Genomic DNA, 25,464 nt, shown 5'->3' with positions numbered 1-25,464 from the left:
CAGTGGTCTCCTTCAAAAAGCAGCTGAAGACTCACCAGTTCAGGATTTGGTGTGACCTTCATCGCCACCTTCTCCCTATTCAGCTCTTATTCCACCTTTCCCGGGATCTACTTTTCATTTTCTCTCCTTTTTCTTACATTTTCTAATCACAATTTTCTTTCTCATTTTAAACATGTATTTATCAGTTTTTGAAATCTTTTATACATCTATTTTTATTTTGTGAAGCGCCTCGTAACTTTTATCTTGAGAGGCGTAATGTAAAAGATCATTTTCTTTCTTTATTTCTTCTGCGTGTGTGCGCAGCCTCCATACGACCTTTGCCTTCTGTGTGACCTCAGAGCACAAGAATGGCTTCAGGCTGACCTGACGGCTGACTCCTTACCACTGCATCACTGTGGCGTGTGCGTGCATGTGCATGTGTGTGTGGGAGTGTACAAACGACATGACTGCGTTTACTGATCTCTATATGATTTCTAAATAAGACTCGGCTCCACCGACCTGACTCCCGTGTCAGACGTGTTTATGTCCCAGAACACAGCTTGTTTCCTGCCCAACATCTGCAGCACATAAACACCTCATAGTGTGTGTGTGTGTGTGTGTGTGTGTGTGTGTGTGTGTGTGTGTGTGTGTGTGTGTGTGTGTGTGTGTGTGTGTGTGTGTGTCTGAGTGAAGTCTTTGATTGTGAGAGTGTGTATACACTGGCCTCATTGTAGATTACCCACCCCCCCCCCCCCCCCTCCCCCCCCATACATCATTCCGTGTTGGTGTGTGAGTGTTTCACCCCAAGAAGTGAATATCACACATCTGGCTTTCCGTAGTCCTTATCTCTGAGACACAAACTGGGTGATGAGAGATGTATATGCTTCTCTTTTCTGTTCTTTTTTTGTCCCTATTTGAGTCTTTTGAGTGTGTGTGTGTGTGTGTGTGTGTGTGTGCGTGTGTGTGTGTGTGTGTGTGTGTGTGTGTGTGTGTGTGTGTGTGTGTGTGTGTGTGTGTGTGTGTGTGTGTGTGTGTGTGTGTGTGTGCGTGTGTTCAAAAAGCCATATCATCAACATTCCTACTGAGCAGACCAGAGGTCAGCCCCAGGACAAGTCTCTCCCTCTCTCTCTCTCTCTCTCTCTCTCTCTCTCTCTCTCTCTCTCTCTGTGTGTGTGTGTGTGTGTGTGTGTGTGTGTGTGTGTGTGTGTGTGTGTGTGTGTGTGTGTGTGTGTGTGTGTAGGTGCATGTGGGGCCTCTGCTGTCCAAGATGAAAAATGGTGGGAAGGAGGTGAAGGAGAGGTGAGAGGGTGACATGGAGGAGGTCAGCCTGAGGTCAAATACAAATGCCTCCACCCGTTGTCTACCCGCGTCATGGAAATTGGAGCATCAGGATGTGGAGGAGCAGCCGCTGTTTCATGGGTGTCAGGCCACTGCTAGGTGGCCTAGTGGTAGAGTGCCTGCCCTGCGTCTAGGAGATTGGAGTTCAAATCCCAGTTGGGTCAGACCAAAGAGGGACCCAGTGCCTCTCTGCTTGACAATCCGCTTTAAGGTGTTGGATTGGGGGGGTTGAACCATCAAACAATTCCTGAGCACAGCCACAGCTGCAGCTCACTGCTCCCCATGGGGATGGGTCAAATGCAGAGGACAATTTTCCCCACACCAGTGTGTGTGTGTGTGTGTGTGTGTGTGTGTGTGTGTGTGTGTGTGTGTGTGTGACAACTAATGAGACTTTAATCATTTTTCTCCTCATCCACTGGAGTGACCTTTGACCCTTTTCCTCTCCTGTTCCTCCTTTCTCTTGGCGTCCCATTATCCTACTACAGTACACACCCTCCCTTTTACCCCTCTCCACACCACACACACACACACACGCACGCATGCACACACGCACACACACACACATATTGTTTTTATTACATAGGGTTAGATATGGTATGCAACACAGAAAGACAGATATTATATTTTGAATGAAACGCTTTTCATCGTTAATGATGCTCCTCTGTGCCGGTTCATGTCTTGTTTCTACACAACATTAGATCTGAAAACGACTAGAAAACAAAAACAATGTGTCTGTATAGATTTCTGGTCCTGAGGCTGTAAACCTGGGACGTTTAAGCTAGTTTAGGTTAGATGGTCCGGTTCACTCATTAATAATAAATCTGCATGAATGGAGCCCAAAGAGCCTGTGTCCAAAGTGTTGATTTACTTTAAACGGCTGTTTTATTTTCCCATGTGCACACATTAAAAGAACTGTGCATTTACTCAGGAATGCCCTCTGCTGGAGGAAAACTGCCCTGTTCGATCTGCAGTTGATGCTTCGACCCAAAAGCACTTCAGCTGTAAACATATCAAGGAGGGGTCAAAGGTGACAAAGGGATGAAAGAGTCGTCTTTTTCAAAGGAAACGTCTTTGTCCAGGCTAAAGTTTTGGGACTTAGGTCAGAATTTTTACCTTTAATCAACATAAAGAACTTTAAAAACAATGTTTAAAATGTTTAAGAAGGAAACAAAAATGAAGGAAACTGGTGCTGGGAGACAATGTTTACTTTCTCTCAGAAGCCTGACACTGTGTCATGTTCTGTGGAAGGTGTTTAACCCACGATATGCACAATCAACACGACAAGGTAAATGGAAAGAAAACAATTATATTTATTATGCAAACAGGAACTAAAGGTGGGAGCAGACTGAGTCAGGAGGGAGTCTGAGGAGGAGAGAGACAGGTGAGTCCTGAGAACGTGACCTTGGTGAGCGTGGGAGAGGCGGTGAGCCGAGGTTCTGAGCCCAACAGGAGAGGTGAGAGAGCGGAGAGAGAGAGAGTGGGTCTGCCAGTGGAGGAGGTAGGGACGTAGTCCAGAGAGATCCAGAGAGTTATGGCGATTTTGAAGCAGCGTTGACGGTGGCCAACAGTAGTAATCATCCGTCGAAGTGTCGTGTGCTCATCCTCCTTTTTAAACCTGACCTGATGATGGCTAATAAGATCCAGCTGGTGCCTCTCCGTCTCTCCCACCTGAAAGAAGGCTCAAAGATCATTTATGGACAGAGGGCTCACCTCGGCTCATGACACGCTGTTCTGAAGTTTGCACCTGCAGGTGAAGAGTTGATGAGACTGCAGGAGTATTATAATGATATATAACTATATACTAGGATAGATGCATGAACACAGACATGGATACCACGTTTTCCAAACAGATACGATACCGATACTTGGATCTGAGTACTCGCCAATACCGATTGCCCATACCGATTCTTCTACCACACAAAAAAATGCAATGATTTGGAATACAGATTTTATTTTCTTCTCTGCTTTCAATAGGAAAAGACTGTGAGGTAGATAAAAAGTAAAATAAATGAATAGAAATAATCACAAAACTAAAATATTAGGTTAACAGAAATGACAAGTTACATTTGAAGCCTTTTTCAAGCAACTGCATTGGTATCGGTTCCTGGTATCGGTTAACATACCAGTATCGGTATCGGTGCATCCCTAATATGTATACATATATATATATATATATATATATATATATATATATATATATATATATATATATATATATATATATATATATATACATATATACACTAAACAAAAATATAAATGCAACACCTTTGTTTCTGCTCCGATTTTTCATGAGATCGACTTAAAGATCTAAAATTCATTCCAGGTACACAATATCACCATTTCTCTCAAACATTGTTCACAAATCAGTCTAAATGTGTGATAGTGAGCATGTCTGCTTTGCTGAGATAATCCATCCCACCTCACAGGTGGGCCACATCAAGATGCTGATCTGACATCATGAGTAGTGCACAGGTGTACCTTATACTGCCCACAATAAAAGGCCACCCTGGAATGTGCAGTTTTTTGTCACAGCAAAATGCCACAGATGCCACAAGCATTGAGGGAGCGTGCAATTGGCATGCTGACAGCAGGAATGTCAACCAGATCTGTTGCTCGTGCATTGAATGTTCATTTCTCCACCATAAGCCGTCTCTAAAGGCATTTCAGAGAATATGGCAGTACATCCAACTAGCCTCAAAACCACAGACGACGTGTAACCACACCAGCCCAGGACCTCCACATCCAGCAGGTTCACCTCCAAGATCGTCTGAGACCAGCCACTCAGACAGCTGCTGAAACAACTGGTTTGCATAACCAAACAATTTCTGCACAAACTGTCAGAAACCGTCTCAGGGAAGTTCAACTGCATGCTCGTCGTCCTCATCGGGATCTTGACCTGACTCCAGCTCATCGCCATAACAGATTTGAGTGGGCAAATGCTCACATTCGATGGCGTCTGGCACGTTCGAGAGGTGTTCTCTTCACGGATGAATCTCGGTTTACATTGTTCAGGGAAGAAGGCAGACAGTGTGTGTGGCGTCGTGTGGGTGAGCGCTTTGCTGATGTCAATGTTGTGGATCGAGTGGCCCATGGTGGTGGTGGGGTTATGGTATGGGCACGCATCTGTTATGGACGAAGAACACAGGTGCATTTTATTGATGGCATTAAGAATGCACAGAGATCCATGAACATCACCTCATGTTTCAGCAAGATAATGCACGGCCCCATGTTGCAAGGATCTGTACACAACGGTCTCAGTGCTCGTTGCCAGTTTTCAAATGGAATAAAAAGTTCTAAAAGCACTGAAATTGGTTTCCTCTGTCTGCAGCTGCTTCAGTAACATTCAGCTTTTTAATGACTGCACACGAAGATGAAAAATTTTATTGCAATCAGTTTGAGAACCCGTTACAATTAGTATCTTACCCAAACCACCATAGCTACCACAGGTGAGTCCTTAAAGCAGTGGTTTATGTAATATCATTTCATTTGATTCATTGGACACTTAAACCTTGAGCACCTAAAACTGAATGCTGATGTATGATGTAGTTTCAGATAACCCAAAGTTCAATAAAAAATTCCGGTTTGAGACACAAGTTAATGTGTCTCTGTGGGAGGAAGCAGAAGAAACTAATAATCTCCCACTAGCAGGATCCCAGCACAGCCTCTTGATCTCCACTGAAGTATTTTGCCTTCTTCTGTTTGTTGTTCAACTAAAATAGTTGAAACTGTAAAATGAAAGCTCACCGCATGCTCTACACACCTGCTTCATCCAGGAGTCAGTTGATGGTTGGGCTGGCCACCTTGCATAAGTGTAGCAAGCTTTTTTTTAAAAAGGCCAGAGTCTAAACCAAAAAAATCCCTGTTGTTGTTGAACAAAGACAGCTTGGGTGGTCAAAGGTAGCATGCCAAATGGTCAAAGTTAGAGTTTAAAAATGCAAGAGAAAAGCTTCTTTTCTTAGAAACCTGTCATTAAAACATCATAATGTGGAGCCCTTCCTCCTCCAACCTGCTCATCACCACCTTATGAATGTGAGCGTCGCCCCGCCAGCCTCGGCCGAGCACCGCTAGGCTAGCGGCGCTAGCTAGCTCTCAGAAAGGGAGGGGGTGACTGACCCAAACATGCAGTTAGCAAAGCGATGCTACGGTGAACTAATGAGCTTCCAACCCAGGACAGATGAGTAAAGGATTTTGTTAACAAACTTGCTGTTGTGACTTGGTCACACATCTGCTAACGTTCCACTAATAAGAAAAACAAGTTTAACTGTTGATACATAATATCGTTTACCTGAGTGGAGCTGTAATTGTAGTCTTGACTCTGTATCAAATAAAATATTTAAAAATGTATTATAGGTTAAATTAATGTAATGGAAATAATAAAATCCTTTAGTTGTGGAGTTGTAGCTAAAAGAAAGTTTAGAGTACTTAAAGTCACATGGTTTATAATCCTGCTGTTGACTGGAGGGGTGGGGAAACGACAATTGTTATCTCATGTGTGATTAGAAATGTTTTAATTTAAATGATAGTTTTACTGTAGCATACATAGTCATACTTGCAACAGTCTCAACACTGTTTGTCCAATTTTAAATAGTCAATGTGGCAAGTGCCATTTTGTCTGCATTCCCCATGAAACATTTTCCTCAATAATAAGTGTACGAAAGTTTTAAGGCAGGAACTTTATATTGCACTCATTCAAAACAACATATAGGGAAGAAAATATAGAAAAACTAAAATACAATTACAGAAAAAAATTCCTAAATGTGCCCAAAAGGGACATTCTTGCCCAAGCTTATGTTTTGTATGGAATGTCGTCCTGAAGCACTCCCATCATGCCTTGCTGAGTACTTATGGAGTGTGATGTGACATACGTGGGTGTTGCAGTTGTCCTGCAAATGAATGTGATGCATTGGTGGGATATGTGTTTGGAGGGGTGGGCGTGAAGCAGAAGAAACAGACAAAATGAAGACCACCTTGAATGTCCCAATGGCTTTTGGAAGTTTAATAGAATGCATTATCCAATGCCCCAAGCACCTTCCAGCACTAATGACTACATTTAAAATGTTGCTCAAAGTTAAATATATTTTCATTAACAAAATAACTTACCGATTTGATACTTTCTTATTCACTGTTAGATAGTTTTCAGGAAAAGGTGCCGCAAACCTCCGTACAAACTCCGTGTGAGCTTCAGGTCAGCTTTGGTGTTGCACCTTTAGCTGTGATTGTAGCTAGGTAGCCACCTCCGTTAGCTTAGCTCCTGCGTCAGCTTTGGTGTTGTCATTTGATCCCAGCCTTACGGCCCCACCCTCAGCTCCACCTCTTTCTCCTTTTTGAATTTGTCTGGGCGTGACGGAACCTGGAACGGAACCACACACACACACACCATCACTGGGTTCCCCCAGAAGTCTCTGAGTGATCCATACGCTGCCCGGGAGTATTAAGTACACAGTGTTAGTTAAGACAGCTCAGACATCACTGACATGTCTGACGAAAAGCAAAATTGTTGGACATGACGTCTCATCTGCTTCTTTTCTAAATGCACCTAAATTTGTCAGTAACAAAACCATGTGAAAGCAACTATTTGTAGATTCCCTGAAAGTTTCCATGGAGCCCATGGCAAACTTTTACTTTTCATCATTGATCCTACCGTCTAATCTCACAGCTGAAACAAGCATCCTTAATAATCTATGCACAGGAAGCTCACCGATGCTGTAGTAAAACAAAAGGTATATTAATTTCTTATTAATAAAACCTTGTTGCGGCACTGAAGCAGCAGAAAATTTAGATTTTGAAATAAATATGCAAAATATTTACATATGAATTGTTTTAGAGCCCTTTTGTTTGCAGAATCTGAAAATTATTTTAGCTCTTCACCTGGAAAACAATGGGTCCCAACGTTGTTTGTGTGGCGTTGCCATAGTGTGCCGACATCGGAAGGCTTTTTTGGAAATGGAAATATGGTCACCGTACAACAGGGGTGTCAAACTCAAACTCACACGGGGCCGAAATGAAACTCTGGGACGGAGTCGAGGGCCAAACTTAATATTTTTGAAAAAGTGACGGCAAATTTGCACATTTTCTTTATCAACATATATGCAATTTTGAACCTTTAAATTTGGAAACAAACTTATTTCTGCATTAACACTGAATGTGGAATAACCAAATGACACACGAGCAAGTCAGTTTTAAATAAAAGGCATCAGCGGTATTCATTACTTGTGGTATAATCAGCATTTTTAAAATCTATTCAGGATTTATGTTTTCTTGTTTATTCATTTTTCTTCCTGTAGTTTCTTTCCTGTAGTTATTCCATTTTGTGTGTACGTGTGTGTGCGCGTGTGCGTGCATGTGTGTGGATGTGTGTGTGTGTGTGTGTGTGTGTGTGTGTGTGTGTGTGTGTGTGGCGAATTAAACTTGTCATTTGTTTTAAGGAAACGGAGCAAAGAAGTGTTTTTATTAAGCTTAGAGGTGAAGAGTGAAGCTGTTTACACACAACCACAGAAGTTCTGCTGTGAAAAGTAGTTTTACATTCAGGGATTTACACAGCTGACACGTTTTAATGAAGTAAAAAGTGTTTGTGTGAAGAATATTATTTTATCTTCTAATGTGGATAAAAGTAGAAATGTGTTTATTGCCTTTTTGTCACCTGTGGTCTCTGATTTTCTCTGTAGGACTGCAGGTGTCCAGGGTCAGGAGAGGCTTTACCTGGTGGTCCTCCTGGGAGAGAGAGGCCTTCTACTGTCATCATGTTAATGTTATTTAGCTGTTTGATATTTGAACACATTTATTAAAACAAATACTAACTGATAACTCTGATCATTGATTTTATCACCAGTTTTATTATTACAGATGTTTTTGAACATGTTACATGAACAGAAAATGAAAAGATGGTAAGGAGACAAGATTATTTATAATACGTTACAATTATTTACAGACCAGTTAGGTACGGTTAAAGCAGGATTAACCTGAGTGACTCTTCCTGGATCATTTATTTAAACTGAGTGAGCTGGAAGTCTTTAACAGGGCAGCTGGATCTGCTGCAGGAGGATCCAGACGTGGATGGAGGGCTGGAGCAGACCCGTGGCTGGACGTTTCTGGCCAGAGGAACATCATACAGGACGGTCTGCAGAGAGAGCTTTGGGACGCTTCCTCTCACTGTCCACTCCATCGTCCATCTACAGGGCCTGCTGGGCTGGCTCAGACGACGGCTGTTACATCTCTAAGATGTATTCAGAAATATGAAATGAGGAGATGGTTTATGGATCCACTGGTATAACAATTGTGACTCTTCAGCAAATAAAACCACAGTGTTTTTTTAATAAAGGTTCCTACATAAATGACTTGCCTGTTAACAATAGTGGTGGTCTGCTGGTACCTCATACGGGACAGAGCACCACTGACCTCCTCCACACACATCTTCCTCAGGCTCATCCTCCAGACCCACAACTTCCCCAGCACAGAGGCAGATGTGCAGCACAGTGCACGCTGACCTGTAATAGATTAAATAAGAGGGTTTTTTTTAATAGAAAAATGTAAAACAAACATATAACCTGCAGTACACTGGTTCTGTTCAGTTTAAAGAAAAGCAGCAGGGAAAACTACAGAAAATTTACATTTTTAAGACAGATCTGATCATTATTAGGCTTAAGTTGAATAAACAAATGCACATTGAAAACACTTCAATGCTATTTTATTAAAAAGCCTGTTTTTTTAAATGGTTTACCCCCATTTGATGCAAAATAAGTTCTAAGGTCCAATTTACATTAGAAAACATCCTACTGCATTTAACATTTATAATGCATTTGGTTTATATTAATTACCTACATGATAATACTCTGTAGTAATGTGTTGTGTACGTTTAACAAGTTCATTCTGTAGCTTAAAACATACATGTAACCATCTAAAGTTAACATGTAAGTCCTGAAAGCTTCTAGAATAAACAAAGTTACTTTACCTGAAAACGGTTGTGAACAAACGCTGCTGATGGACGTGAAGCTGCTGTAGCTCCTTAATATTCCTGCTCCATTTTTGCTAGCTTTAGCATTTTTCCTTTGCGTGTAGCTGCCGCCACGGCTGTGACGGGACCTACGGGCCACCGTAGAGGTGAAGGCTAGACTGTCTGAATTCAGAGCCGCTGGGTTCCGGTCTTAGCGGTCGAGCAAGGACCCGGCCTTGCTAGACCGGCGAGGACCCGTACTCATAAGCATCCTGCCCGTGGGTTCGGACACACCACATCTCTTTAGCTCTTTGTTTCAGGTGTTGCTGTGATGTACTGAAATATGATTACAAGCACTTCATATGTTTCAAAGGCTTTTATCAACAATTACGTGACATTTATGCAAAGAATCAGGATTTTGCAGTGTTGGCTCTTCTTTTTCAGGACCTCTGCAAATCGACTGGGCATGCTCTCAATCAACTTCTGGGCCAAATCTTGACTGATAGCAACCCAGTCTTTCATAATCCCTTCTTGGAGATTGTCAGAATTAGTGGGTATTTTTTGTCCACCCGCCTCTAAAGGATTGACCACAAGTTCTCAATGGGATCAGGATCTGGGGAGTTTCCAGGTCATGGACCCAAAATTTCAACGTTTTGATCTCTGAACCACTGAGTTGTCGCTTTTGCCTTATGGCACGGGGTTCCATCATGCTGGAAATGTTCACCATCATGGTGAAATGTTCTTCACCAAACTGTTGTTGGATAGTTGGAAGTTGCTGTAGGAGGATGTTTTGGAACCATTCTTTATTCATGGCTGTGTTTTTGGGGCAACATTTTGAGTGAACCCACTCCCTTGGATGAGAAGCAACCCCACACATGAATGGTCTTAGGATGCTTTACTGTTGGCATGACACAGGACTGATGGTAGCGCTCACCTTTTCTTCTCCGGACAAGCATTTTTCCAGATGCCCCAAACAATCGGAAAGGGGCTTGATTGGAGATTGTGACTTCGCCCCAGTCCTCAGAAATCCCTTCGCTGTACTTTTTGCAGAAGATAATCTCTCCCTGATGTTTTTTGGGAGAGAAATTACTTCTTTACTGTCCTTCTCAGTGGCCTAGTGGTAGAGTCCCCGCCCTGAGACTGGGAGATCAGGGTTCGACTCTTGGTCGAGTCAGACCAAAAATTTAGAAAAAATGGGACCCAATGCCTCCCTGCTTGACACTCAGCATTAAAAAAAGGGGTTGGATTGGGGGGTTAAACTACCAAATGGTTCCTGAGTGTGGCTGTGTCTGCAGCTCACCGCTCTCCCAGGGGATGGGTCAAATGTGGAGAACAAAGTTCACACACACACATCAGTGTGTGTGACAACTACTGTGACTTTGACTTCTTGACACCAAGCCATCTTCCAAAAGTCTGAATCTCACTGTGCTCACCCCTGCCTACTGCCAGCTCTGATCCCGCAGCTGAATCCTTGTTAGGGGACGATCCTGGTGCTTGCTGGACTTTCTTGGATGCCCTGAAGCCTTCCTAGCAAGAATTGAACCTCGTTCTTGAAGATCCTATAAATTGTTGATTTAGGTGCAATCTTAGTAGCCACGATATCCTTGCCTGTGAAGCCATTTTTATGCAGAGCAATGATGGCTGCACGTGTTTCTTTGCAGGTCACCATGGTTACCAATGAAAGAACAATGATTCCAAGCATCATCCCCCTTTTAACATGTTAAGTCTGCCGTTGTAACCCAATCAGCCCGACATAATGATCTCCAGCCTTGTGCTCATCAACATTCTCACCTGAGTTAACAAGACGATCTCAGCAGGTCCTTTAATGACAGCAATAAATTGCAGTGGAAAGTTTTTTTGGGGGGGGATGAAGTTCATTTAATGGAAAAGAAGGGCTATACAATTCATCTGATCACTCTTCACAACATTCTGGAGTTTATGCAAATTGCTGTTATAAAAGCTTAAGCAGCAACTTTTCCAGTTTTCAATATTTGTGTCATTCTCAAAACTTTTGGCCACCACAATGGAACTCTGGTATAAACGCCACGCACCGTGTTTTGAGGGGGAAGAATGCTGAGTTGCATCACAAGACCACCATACCCACTGTGAAGCAAGGGGGTGAAACTATTATGCTTTGGGGTGTTTTTCTGCAAAGGGGACAGGACGACTGATCTGAGTTAAGTACAGGATAAATGAGGCCAAACATTGAGGGATTTTGGGCAAATTCCTTCTTCCATCGGTGAGAACACTGAAGATGAAATGTGGCTGAATCTTCCAGCATGACTGTGAATCCACTCACGCCACCCAGGCATTAAAGGAATGGTTGTGGAAAAGGAATTTCAAGGTTCTGGAGTGGTCCAGCAGAAAATCTGTGGGGTGAGCTGAGTCTGTGTTGCCCAGCAACAGCCCCAAAGCATCACAGCTCTAGGAGACAAGATCTGCATGGACGAACAGAGCAAAATACCAGCTAAAGTGTGTGTAAACATCGTGAAGACCTACAGGAAAAGATCTGTGTTCTTTCAGCCCCTGTTGTTTAGTTTTCATTGAGCTTCCCTTGTTCCTGCCCAGCAGTCGGAGATCACAGTCACACACACACACACACACACACACACACACACACACACACACACACACACACACACACACACACACACCGGCCCTTGCCTCCACACACCTCCTCTGTGTACTTAAACCCTGTTTTTAACTCATGTTGGTGGTTTCTTGTTGACGATTCTCCTGTTTGCTCCTGTTCTTAGTTCAGTTGTGAAGAAAATACTTTAGGTACCCTTACCTGCTGCTTCCCGGTGTCTCCTGATTTGCAATTGGGTTTTCATCTCTTCACCAGATCATGATTCTTTTTTTTATACCAAATACTGTATTTTCTGCACTGTTATGCAAATAAATTCTTTAAAAATCAGAAAATGTGATTTTAAGTGAACCTATGGTGAAAAAACAGACCTCTCAACTTTTTGAGAAGGACACCTTGTACAATCGGCGGCTGCCAAATACTGTTGGCCCCGCTGTATGTTTGCATGAGAATGTAGGGGTTTGTGCTGGTCCGTCTGATTCTGGAGCAGCACCCAGTCCACGACACTGAGCCATGCCAGAAGGAAACGTTCTGTCTCTGAACATCACACGGCAGCTGGATCCATCGGCATCATTTGGATCTGGAATTTATCTTGAATTAGGAATCGATTTTAATTAAACTTGATGTATATTTATTAGAAATACTCATTTGTATATTCATGTATGAACTTTACGCAAACACATTCAGTCCAGGTAAGAATTAAGTCTACCCTCAGCTTTGATCTCTGAGTGTGTTTTGGTTAGCCCATAATTTATAAGATAAATATGTTCTAGAGTAAAAATGATCAGAATAAATAACCTTACAAGGGTTAAAAGCTAATTTTACCCAATCATGAGCATCATGGTTCAGTTCAGTTAAGCAGTGTTTTGCTCAAGGACACTTCAGCCTTAATAATGGAGAACAACATGTTACAACTTCGCCACAGTTGTCTCTAAATGGACATTAGCTAAAAGCAGAAGTGTGTGTCTCCGGGCCTGGGAGAGAGAGAGAGAGAGAGAGAGAGAGAGAGAGAGAGAGAGAGAGAGAGAGAGAGAGAGAGAGCGTAGACTGAGGGGGTGATCTGTGATGTCAGAGCGCCTCCAAGTGGCCAAGCACGCTCTCAGCCTTTTATTTCAAGACCTTTCTTTTTACTCAGCTGCTACATTTAAAATAACAGATGTATTATCATTATTGATGCTATTAGCAATAATTATTATTCATCAAAAATAATAAAAACGTTTGGTTATTAATTTATCTGCATTCTAAAACAAATGGTGTTTTTTTTTCTCTCTGGCTCATAATGCTTAAATCATAACATTTTTTAATACTGTTGTTTTTATTTACATGATTATTTTTCAGCATTTTCTGGTCATGTATTTAGAGAAAAAGCTTTATTTGGGTGTTTTTAAGTGACAACATCTATCAGAAGAATCAAAGATGATGTCATCACAAAACCCAACTCTAAGCACAGCAACATATTACTGTAAATGTGTCTCTTTTAGAACAAAACAGATTTCACAAGATCAAATGTTTACATGTAAACAACAACATGTAATTAAAACTAACCTAATAATGTTGCTCAGTGGAAATATGAGGAAATGGCTACGTCTATTAAAACATACAGAAGAATATGAAAGCCATGTACTTTAATAATTCATTCATATTTTTGTCTCTCACACACACACACACACACACACACACACACACACACACACACACACACACACACACACACACACACACACACACACACACACACACATACACGTTTGGATTACCATGACCTGGATGACAGAGCCCCCTCTATGTTGCACATAGGAACAGTGTTATTTTCTTAATATGCTTCATTTTTCTGTCTGTGAACATGGACCTGATGTGCCTTGATTGGCAAAAGTTCCATCTTTGTCTCATCAGTCCAGAGGACATTCTCCAGAAGCTCTGTGGCGTGTCAACATGTAGTTTGGCATATTCCACTCTGGCTTCTTTATGGTTTGTTTTCAACAATGGACGGTGTCCTCCTTGGTCGCTTACACATTAGCATCGGTTTGGTCCCGTTCACGGGTCAGATTTATGTTTTCGGTTACGAGGTGACTCTTTTATTCAGACCTCCTCCCCAGCGGTCAGTTTGAAACCGAGGTGACACTACAGACTGATTGGCCGGCTGAAATTACGCCTACAGCCTCCAATCGGCGAGTAGAGTTAACCAGCGGGGGGGTGGGGGGGTTCATTTCATGCTGAAGTAAACTTCTCTGTCTGTAGCACGGAGCTGCCCATCAGAGGGAACAGGGGTGAGCTGTGTGTGTGTGTGTGTGTGTGTGTGTGTGTGTGTGTGTGTGTGTGTGTGTGTGTGTGTGTGTGTGTGTGTGTGTGTGTGTGTGTGTGTGTGTGTGTGTGTGTGTGTGTGTGTGTGTGTGTGTGTGTGTGTGTGATTAATAAAATAATGTGGTTCAGAGTCTCCAAAAGCAACACAGCTCATTCCTGTCTTTGCTTGCCTCATCATGGAGGACACGGTGGACTTTCCCACGTGTAATAGGCTCGGGGATTTCTGCATTCCTGAGAAGTCCCCCAGATTTTTATGGGAACACTACACTGCCCGTTCGACACCGAACTCACGCCATCCAGCCCCACCAAACCCCGACCGTGCCGACGCTAATGTGTAAGCGCCACTTGGCTATCTGCCATGTAGTCCACTTTGGCTCGAACAACGACGGATGGTGCGACCTGACACTGATCTTCCTTGAGTTTGAAGTTCATATTAGATCTCTTTAGAAGTTTTTCTGGGCTCTTTTGTTACCATTCAGATTATCCGTCTCTTTGATTTGTCATCAGTTTTCCTCCTGCGGTCCAGGGAGGTCGGCCACATTCCCATGGATCTGAAATGTCTGAATAATATGTGCAGCTGTAGTCACAGCAACATCTAGGTGGTCTCATGGCCTTTACCTTTAACATGCTTGTCTATCATTGTCTTTCTAGTCTCCTGGGACAACTCTTTCCTTTGCTTCCTCTGGTCCATGTTGAGTGTGGTACACACCATGTCACCAAACAACACAGTGACTACCTGGAGCCCTATATTTAGGCCAACTGGATAATAACGAGATTGTAGACACCTGTAAGCTGAATAGTGGACACACCTGGAACTAACACGTCCCTTGGGTCACATTATTTTCAGTCTTTTCAAGGGGTGTCATCATTTTGTCCAGGCCTGTTCCACGAGTTTATTATTATTTTTTATAATACAATTGAAGCATGGTTGAAACACAAGTCTGACTGGTTAAGCTTCATTTAAGTTTTATGTATTAAAACTTTTGTCAGATTCAAGTTATTTCTGTGACCATTGAAGGTTTTTCTTTCATTGACTGAAGGGAACCAACACTTTTGTCCATGTTTGTGTAATGCCTTCTAGATCAGAGAGCGACCCGAACCTAGCCCCCACTGCGCGCTATACTACAATGTGTAAATAACTAGGTGGGTTTACCATATTCTCATATGGTTTTATTTTTTAGAATGTGACGTGGGTCATAACTGTGGCCAGCAGCAGGGAAGTGGAGGAGAATGATCCTCTCGAGATGCATCAAATCCTTTGGTCTGCCACTTCACAGGCACTTCGCCATATGTCCACACAATGCTGCCAAGACCTTTCAGCCATGACATTCCCACAGCACCTAAGATCTTGAAAAGTTCAGGACTGGTTTTAATGGAACACTATAAAATGTTTTCATATTTTAAATACTTTTATTTAGCCATTAGGAGCCAAAATGACCCTTTGAATGAACATTCTCTCCGCCTCCTCCGCCACAATACCGCGGTTGCAACTACAGACTCTCCAGACTGGCGCTCGGGTTACACTTGTGCCACCAGCTTGAGTGTAATGAGAGCTATCTGTGCAGGCGGTGAGGCTGACTTGAACACGCACATCAATGTGAGCGAACAATAATTTGAGAAACAACTCTGACCAGACTCCTTGCTCTGCCTCTTCCTGCTCTCTGCTCTCCTGTGACTGCTTGCTCTGGGTTATTTTTCCCCCAAACTTTATTGAAAAATGAAGAAAAACTTGATGTTTGAAACATAATTTACAGCTAAAATAAAATAACAGGCCAGTAGCTTTGGTGTTGTGGCCAGATTCATTGAGGGTTTGAAAGTCATCAGTTTTATTTGTTCCTGTTTTTGTTTAACAGTAGAAACATATTATAAGTCTGATTTCTACCTAAATCTTTAAGTCATTAATTTATTTGTTGAAATAATTTTGTTAACTTGTCATGACTTTGTAAACGTTTGGACCATCCCATTAATTAGGTGTATGAGGAGCCAGCCAGGTGGACAGAAGGGCTTTTGGTTTGTCGGATGTCAGCTGGAGATGACGGGAGGGTTTTTAATGATTTTTGACCACTTTACATGGACTTGATCGGTTGATTTAAGTTGGATTTCGTTTAAATTTGAAATAAGACATTGCTGGATTTTTTTGAGTTAAAACTTTGTAAGAACTAAATGGAATATAATTTGAAGAACTGAAGTCCGGAGTGCGTGCAAAACCCAAACCCACCTGTTGCCACCCACGGCCTTTTGTTGGAATGATTTTGTTTTGGATGGTAAAATGCCGCGACACTTGGTATTTTGTTACTTTGCTAATATTATAAATAAATGTATTATACACGTTATCAATAGACAGACACGAGCTTTAAAAACGAGGCATTATTTGACATTTTGAAAATGTTATATTTTCACCAATTTCCTTTGAAATAAATGTCTGTAAATCCGACCTAAATATTTGAACTTTGGGGCATTCTGCAATCACATGTTCAATGCTTTCATCTTCATTTTCACAAAAACAGCATTCATTAATTATGTTGGGAAGAAAATGGCCAATACAATCTTTTACTGGGTACTAACTGTGTATATTTTTACATGAAAAAATATGTTGTTGGAAATTAAATATTTAAAAATTGATTTCCACTGTTTATTACTTTGGGATTTCTCACCTATATTTGTGTATAAGAACAGAAAAGGTGTCCAACTGAACTCTGAAAAGCATGTTTGTATATTTCCTGTCCAATATCTTAATTAATTCGGTTAAAATTTGGGCATCCAGCAAATCTAAACCATTAAATTGTACATTTTGTGATAACACTTTTAAATTACCTGGGATTGACATAACATGTTTTTAAATCACTTAGACGTATGTCTATATTGTTAAATTTAGACAGTTCATTATAAAACCATCCTCCTTTACCATCAAATCACTGGTGTATAAAGACAATATCTGTATTGGCTCAATTTTGTACATTTTGTGATTTCTTTTTAAATATTATTACTTTGCGTGCCTGTGCACATGCACGGATTATACGAAGGGCCGTGGCATTGTAAAAGGTGTGAGCAGTTGCCCAAGTCCCTTTTCATCAGGGCTGTGCTAACAGAGCTGGGCTGAAACACAACAGTGGTGGCACGTACGTTTAGGAAGCCACTCGAGACGGTGGTGTTTAAAAACAGCGTTTATTTGAGGAATTCTATAATTTAATACAGACACTTCTGCCTTTGATTTTCTTGTTACACACACACACACACACACACACACACACACACACACACACACACACACACACACACACACACACACACACACACACATAGCGGGCTGTATATTCACTAAGGTTCTGCGTTTTTCCTGGTGGTGTTTGAAAACAGCATTGATTTGAGGAATTCTATAATTGCATGTAGAGTGACCATATTTCCATTTCCAAAACAGAGCACAGGGGATCTGTGCCCACCGATGATGTCACACAATGCCAGACAAGCCACGTTAGAACCCTTTTTTTTTAGGTGAAGAGCTAAAATTAATATCAGATTCTGCCGACAAAATGGCTCTAAAACAAATCATATGTAAATATTTAGCACATTTATAGCAAAATCTCATTTTTGTGGGTGGTTCTGTTTTGCCTTGGCCCCCATAAAGCCTTGAAATGTCCCTGGCTGTGTGACTGAGTTTTGAACGTGATCTGAATTGTATCAATTGTATAAATATTACGTGAGTATAGCTTTTTGCTTTATACAGGTAAAAATGTGTAGTGGAGCTAAATCTAGCTACATTTTACTTTTTAAACACTTAGCTTTATTTTTTTGTTTTATTTGATTGTTTTCCTGTCCTGTCTGTCTCTCATCTTCCTGCATCTTCTCTAAACTCTCCAGAAAAACTGCTGCCTGGCTTCTTACTTTTTTCACCTCATCAGTTACTTTTGAACTATGCAGATCAAAGGGATCTCCTGACCGCAAAGCAGAGGGCACGTTTTGATGCTGCGTCAGTGAGGTGAAATCACCACAGCACATGACGAGCGGAGCGTGTCAGGTATGATTAAAGACAGACTACCAGAGGATATAAATGGATATGTACGATTGAGTGTTAATTATAATATTTTTGTTGTGCCACCGTGAGAATGTATCGTTCGCTGGACGCAGCGACGCACCAACGATCACCACTCTGCATCCTCTCCACTCAAAAGAATCCTCACAATGATGAGAGTCCATAAATAAGTAATATAGGTAGAATAAAAACAGACAAAAACTGCGGGCCACTGCAGGTTACGGTCGCAAACAATCTCCTGTGGGTTACCATGCAAAGGAAAAACACGTTTGATTAGGAGTTGAGCGGTTGTAGAGGACATCGGAAGGGACTTGAGGAGCACAACATGAAAGGCTTCAGGAAAGTGGTCTACAACAGTTAAAATCACACTAAACCCATTTGAAACAGGCAAACATCAAGGGCAATTTGGGACCAGGGACAGGAAGGAACAGGTAATGGGTTAAGTGGTCCGTAAGGAGGTTGATTGCTACCCTTGTTGCTGGCACAAACGTGGCAGGCAGAAATGTAATCCTTTACATCACGAAACAGGGATGGTCACCAGAACATTCGACGGATGAGGGCAATGATGAGACTCACCCCAGGGTGGATGGAGAATCTTGAAGTATGGGCCCAGTGAATCAGTTTGCTCCGAACAGCAGCTGGAACATAAAGCAGATTTGCAGACCCATTACCTGGGCCAGGATTAGATTTCTGGGCTTCCAGAGCTTCGTTCTTGATGTCTTCTTCCGGCTTTTGGAGAGTACAAATGCTTTTTTCTCCTCTCCCTCCATCCTTATCCAAGGCTCTTTGTCCTGTCTGTGCACGGCGCTTTCTGCATTTTTTCTGGAAACTGGAAATTACTAAAAATGGATCTGGTCAGTTGGTCTCTCAACACGATTGACAAAATCTTTTCAACGATGAGAACGGGAGAAAGGGCTCCCGGATGCCCCTTTGGGACAGAGCCAGCTGGGTATATCATGGACTCCTGGAAAGAGTGGAACCTGATCTGCCTCTCTCAACTGTCTGTAGAGGATTCTGAAGACGTCTGGATATTTGTCGTTTTGGTGTCGGGATTCCTGCTGTTTGGCCTGAGCGGTTACCTGGCTTACCGGAAAATTAACAAGCTTTCAAGAAATATTGGCTCAATCCCAGAGCTCAGGGATGGATTACACCGTGCTGTGAACGCACAAACTCATATCATTGTCGAGATGAGTCGTAAGCTTGGATCTTTGGCTGAGATTCAGGCTCTGGCACAGAAGGTGGATTCCATCAAGGAGCAAGTGGACGGATCAGCACGGATTGGGATAGATTAATTACACCATTATTGGATCTAGAGGGGTTGAAGACCAACAGAACACTAAGGCAGAGAGGAAATTATCTCTGTCTGTCCCTAAAACGATTCTTTTCTGAATCTGGTGCCCTTGGAGCCTGTGAGGCTGAAGTGATAACTCCCCCTTAGAAGAAATGTGGAATGTGGCCGTTGCTATGGAATCTCTTTCTCCCTATCCCAGCCAGGGCGGGACTGTGACCAGTGAAGGCCGTGGAACCGTATCTAGTAGTCAATGTGCCCTGTAATCCATTATCTCCCTCCCCTGTCCAAATGGAGGTGATGAGCGCTGCTCCATGCGGCTACATGCACTGAAGTGAGAAGAGTGTCCCCCCCCCCCCCCAGTGTCTGAAGTCTGTTGCATTTCTGTCTAAGGTGTTTTTTTGCAAAGCAAAGCTGCCTTTTCTGTGGAGGGTAACTCTGAAGTGCATTTTTTTCCTCCCCCTGACTCTATCCTCATATATAAACCCTCTGATCTCTAATCTCTATTAAGGTACTGCGACTCGTGTTGCGAATGACCACAGTCACCAATTCTTGTCATGTGTCTATGTATGTATGTCTGATCTCGGAATTCTGTGTACTGAAACTCTAATTTCTCCCTGGGATTAATAAAGTATTTTTGAATTGAATTGTATTGAATTGAATTGAATTGAATTGAATTGAATTGAATTGAATTGAACTGAATGTCCCAGGAGATGGTCCCAATCTCACAGGCGGGTGGTAGTATGGTGGCATGTTCTGGGTCTTGGTCCGGAGAGTACTGGCGAGACAGTACGTCTGGTTTTGTATTCTTAGAACCACTTCTGAAAGAGATGGTGAAGTTAAACCTGGAGAAGAACAAAGACCAGCGTGATTTTCTGGGGTTACGTCGTTTTGCTTCCTTGAGATAGGAACGGTTTTTATGATCAGTCCAGACTACAACAGGAAGTACAGTTCCCTCCACCAAATGCCTCCACTCTTCAAAGACCCTTTTTATGGTGAGAAGTTCACAGTATCTGACATCATAGTTCCTTTCCGCAGGGAAAAGGCGACGAGAAAAAAATGCACAGGGATGAGACAATGATCAGAGGAGGAGACCTGAGACAAAACAGCCCCCACACTCATGTCTGAGGCATCAACCTCCAAGGTGAACTGGCTGTTTGGGTCAGGACGGGTCAAAACAGGTGCATCGGTAAACTTAGCCTTAAGCTTGTTAAAAGCTGTTCAGCCTCTGAATTCCATGTAAACATTCTGTTTGTCGAGGTGAGGCCTGTTAGTGGGGCTGCGGTTTGACTGTTTAAAATGAATCGTCTGTAGAAATTGGCAAACCCCAAGAACCTCTGTAGCTGTTTAAAGGTGGTTGGGGTGGGCCAATGGAGAACCGCTTGAACCTTGTCTGGGTCAGTTGTCAACCTCCCGCTCTCAAGGACAAATCCAAGAAACTTTATAGTCGTGACGTGGAATTCGCACTTCTCCGCCTTGACGTATATGCAGTTCTACAGTAGGCGTTGGAGCACGGATCTTACATGGATGCGGTGTTCTGCGAGAGATTTGGAGAAGACGAGAATGTCATCCAAGTAAACTGTTACAAATTGGTTGATGTAATCACCCAATTCCTTTATTGACAAGGTACTGGAAGATCGCTGGAACATTGGTGAGATCGAAGGGCATCACAAGGTATTTAAAGTGGCCCAGAAGTGTTTTGAAGGCCATCTTCCACTCATCTCCCTCCCGAATCCTAACCAGATGGTAAGCGTTGTGAAGATCAAGTTTAGTAAAAACTATAGCATCCTGCACAGGCTCAAAGGTGGAAGAAAGCCACGGTAAGGGGTATTTATTTTTAACAGTGATCTGATTAAGCCCACGGTAGTCAGAGCAAGGGCGAAGGGATCCATTCTTTTTAGAGAAAAGAAGAACCCAGCAGCTAATTGCTAATTGTGGATGAGTTGCCGCCTCACTGGATAGCTTGCCAGCACCTTTTTTAAAGTAGATGGATAGTCTACTCACATCTCTATGCCAGACTTCTCCCATGAGACTTTGCCTCACTGCTGCATACCAGTTGGCACTCAGATATGTCATGTCCCTGGGAAGGTGTTTAACCCACGACATGAAGAACCATCACAGGACAAAGGCAGAAAGTTCAAACAATGATTTATTAAACCTAACTAAAAGTGTCCTGGAGATATCCAAGTTCGAAGTAGTCGGCAGGAGTCCAAAAGCCAGCAGGGAGGGCAGACGGTGTGACGGTGTGACGGGGTGTGTCCAGGAGAGGGAGCCAGATGATGGCGGCAGAGGGAAAGTGAAGCTGGAGGAGAGGCGAACCTTGAGTGTAATCCAGGCGGGTTATGGTGACTTCCAGGTAGGAACATCCATCAGTGGTTCAGCGATTCCAAGTATCCTGAAGATGAAACAAACTTGAGTCCAAACACCAGAATCCAAGCAAAAAACCAGATAAATCCAAAACTGCGACAGCACAAATGTCTGAGCAGAGACCAAGCAAAACCTAATAACTGAGTGGCAAGATTCTACCGTGAGTAGTTAATCATCCAGCGATGTGAAGTGGTTCCCTCTCCTCTTAAGTAGAGCTCTGCTGCGGTTGATTAGAGGATCTGCAGCTGCCGCTGATCGGTAATGCTCCGCAGCTGGTGAGTGCCCTCTCCTGGAATGAAGATCTTACAAAGATGTTGTAGAGAAGAGGGAGTACTCACCCCGTCACACAACAATGCCCCCCCCCCTCAACGGACGCCACCTGGCGTCCTAGCAACCGACTCCTCGTAGTCCCGAATGAGGGAATGGTCCACGATGAAGGAGCGCGGGACCCAGGAGCGCTCCTCTGGGCCGTACCCCTCCCAGTCGACCAGGTACTGGACCCCACGACCACGGGGTCGGGAGTCGAGGATCCGCCGGACTGAGTAGACCAGTCCCCCTTTGTAGAGCCGGGCCGGCGGCGGAGGCGCAGGAGCAGGGCAAAGAGAACTGGAACCAACGGGTTTAACTAAGGAGATGTGAAATACAGGGTGTACCTTCATGTTCCTGGGGAGGTCCAGCCGAACCGTGGTGGGAGTAGGCGTGTCCAGGACCCTGAAGGGGCCGATGAACCTCGGAGTGAGCTTCCTAGAGGAGGCCTTTAGCGGGATGTCCCGGGAAGACAGCCAAACATCCTGACCAGGAGAGTACAGCGGGGCGGGGCGCCGGTATCGGTCTGCCAGCTGCTTGTTCCTGGCGGCAGTGCGCTCCAAAGCCGCCCGGGTAGAGGCCCATGCCCGTCTGGCCCCCCTGAGAAACTGCAGGATGGAGACTGAAGCCGAGGTCTGCTGTGGAAACAGTGAGGGTTGGTAACCCAGAGACGCCTCAAATGGTGACTGACCGGTGGAGGTGGATACATGGCAGTTGTGAGCATACTCGATCCATGCTAAATGCGTGCTCCAGGTGTTGGGCTGGGAGGAGCAGACACAACGCAGCATGGTGCCCAGCTCTTGGTTTAACCGCTCACACTGCCCGTTAGTCTGAGGATGGTGGCCGGAGGTGAGGGCGACCTTGGCGCCCAGAGCTTCTGCGAACTCCTTCCAGACCCGAGCCACGAATTGGGGACCCCGGTCAGACAGAATCTCCGTGGAAATACCATGCAGCCTAAAAACATGCTTCACAAGGAGTTTGGCAGTAACAGTCGAAGAGGGAAGGCCTTTAAGAGGCACCAAATGACATGCTTTAGAAAACCTGTCGACCACAGACATGATACATGTGAAGCCCTGAGATTCTGGAAGACCTACAACAAAATCAAGCGCTATATGCGACCAGGGACGTGATGGACTAGGAAGGGGACAGAGGAGCCCAGCTGGGGCTCGGTGGTCTCCCTTTTGCTGAGCGCACACATGACAAGCCGAAATATAGTTCTTAATGTCCATATACATGGACGGCCACCAGAAGGTCCGTCTGATCAGAGCTATGGTGTGGCCCACACCTGGATGAATGGAAAACCTTCCTGTGTGTGCCCAATGTATAACCTGCTCCCTAAGCGCCTGAGGAACGAATAACCTCCCTGGGGGTCCCCCTGGTCCGGGCTCGGTTTTGCGTGCCTCCAAAACCTTGTCCCGGATCTCCCAGGTGATCCCACCTACCACACACGACGAAGGAAGGATGGGTTAGGGCTCGGGCTCTTGGTCTGGTGCATACAATCTGGATAAGGCATCGGGTTTAGTGTTCTTTGATCCAGGGTGATAAGAAATCTGAAAATTAAAGCGTGAGAAAAACAGCGACCACCTGTATTGGCGGAGGTTAAGATGTTTGGCTTCTTTCAGATAAATTAAGTTCTTGTGGTCTGTCCATATTAGGAACGGCTGTCCCGCTCCTTCCAGCCAATGCCTCCATTCCTAGATGGCGAGTTTCACCGCGAGCAGCTCCCGGTCTCCCACGTCGTAACGGCTTTCCGTCGGGGACAGCCGCCTGGAGAAAAAGGCACACGGGTGCAGTTTATTGTCCTCGGGCGCTACCTGTGAGAGGACCGCCCCCACCCCGGTCTCAGATGCATCCACCTCCAGCACAAACTGTCTCTGGGGATCCGGTCTGTGGAGGACTGGAGCGGCAGTGAAGCGCCTCTTAAGTTCCTGGAAAGCAGCCTCGGCTTCTGGGGACCAGACAAATGGGCGTTTCACAGACATTAAGTTAGTTAGCGGTGCGGCTACCTGGCAGTATCCCTTAATGAAGCGCCGGTAAAAGTTCGCAAATCCCAGGAAGCGCTGCAGCTGTTTCCGGGATGAGGGGGTTGGCCACTCCGTGACCCCGCGGACCTTCTCCGGATCCGCTCTGAGTCTCCCGTGTTCCACGATGAACCCGAGGAACTTGACCTGTGGGACATGAAACAAACACTTCTCTGCTTTGACATATAAGCGATTCTCCAACAACCGCTGGAGAACCGCTCTAACATGTTCCACATGCTGTGCAGAGTCCTCTGAAAAAATCGAAATGTCGTCTAAATAAACTGTTACAAACTTATTCAGGAAATCGCCCAACACAGAGTTCACAAGCGCCTGGAATACAGCAGGGGCGTTAGTCAACCCAAAAGGCATAACCAAATACTCATAATGTCCAATAGGAGTCTTAAAAGCCGTCTTCCACTCATCCCCTTGCCTGATGCGCACCAGGTGGTACGCGTTCCTAAGATCCAGATGGCTAAACACCCGTGCGTTCTGCACAGGTTCGAAGGTCGAGCTGAGTAGAGGCAACGGGTATTTATTCTTTACCGTGATCTGGTTTAGTCCTCTATAGTCTATGCAAGGTCTGAGGGTACCTTCCTTCTTTGGGACGAAGAAAAACCCCGCGCCCAGGGGAGAGGAAGAGGGTCGAATGAGTCCAGCGGCCAGGGATTCCTGTATGTAGGTCTCCATGCTCTCCTGCTCAGGTCTGGAGAGGTGGTAGAGACGACTGCTGGGAAGAGGAGCCCCAGGCAGCAGCTCTATGCTACAGTCAAAAGGCCTGTGTGGAGGAAGAGAAGTAGCTCTGTCCTTACTAAATACCTGTGCGAGGTCGTGATACTCCTGGGGTACATTAGACAGGTCAATCTTCTCGGCTGATGGCGATCTGGACGCGCTGATGTTAGGAGGGGCTGCTCCGAGGCAGGACTGGGAGCATCTCGGGCTACACCCCTCCACTCTTCCCGTCTCCCAGTTCACCTGGGGATTGTGGCGGAGGAGCCAAGGGTGACCGAGCACTACTGCAGTCTGTAGGGAGGGAAAAACAAAAAACTCTATTTCCTCCACATGATTTCCCGACACCCTGAGTTTTACCGGGACAGTCCGATGCGTGATGGTGGTTAAGCTGCGTCCATCCAGAGCCACCACCGCGAGTGGAGTGGAGAGCCGGGTCGTGGGAATTCCCCACTGACGTACTCGTTCTGTGTCAATCAAAGATTGTTCACAACCTGAATCCAATAAAGCATCTACCGGAAACTGTTTAGCATTAGCGTACAACATATAAGGTAACACACTACGGGACCCCTTAGAGTTCTGACTGCC

Source organism: Nothobranchius furzeri, chromosome 18 (assembly GCF_043380555.1).
Source record: "Nothobranchius furzeri strain GRZ-AD chromosome 18, NfurGRZ-RIMD1, whole genome shotgun sequence".
In the NCBI taxonomy this organism is placed as follows: Eukaryota; Metazoa; Chordata; class Actinopteri; order Cyprinodontiformes; family Nothobranchiidae; genus Nothobranchius; species Nothobranchius furzeri.
Note: the sequence above shows the minus strand (reverse complement) of the source record.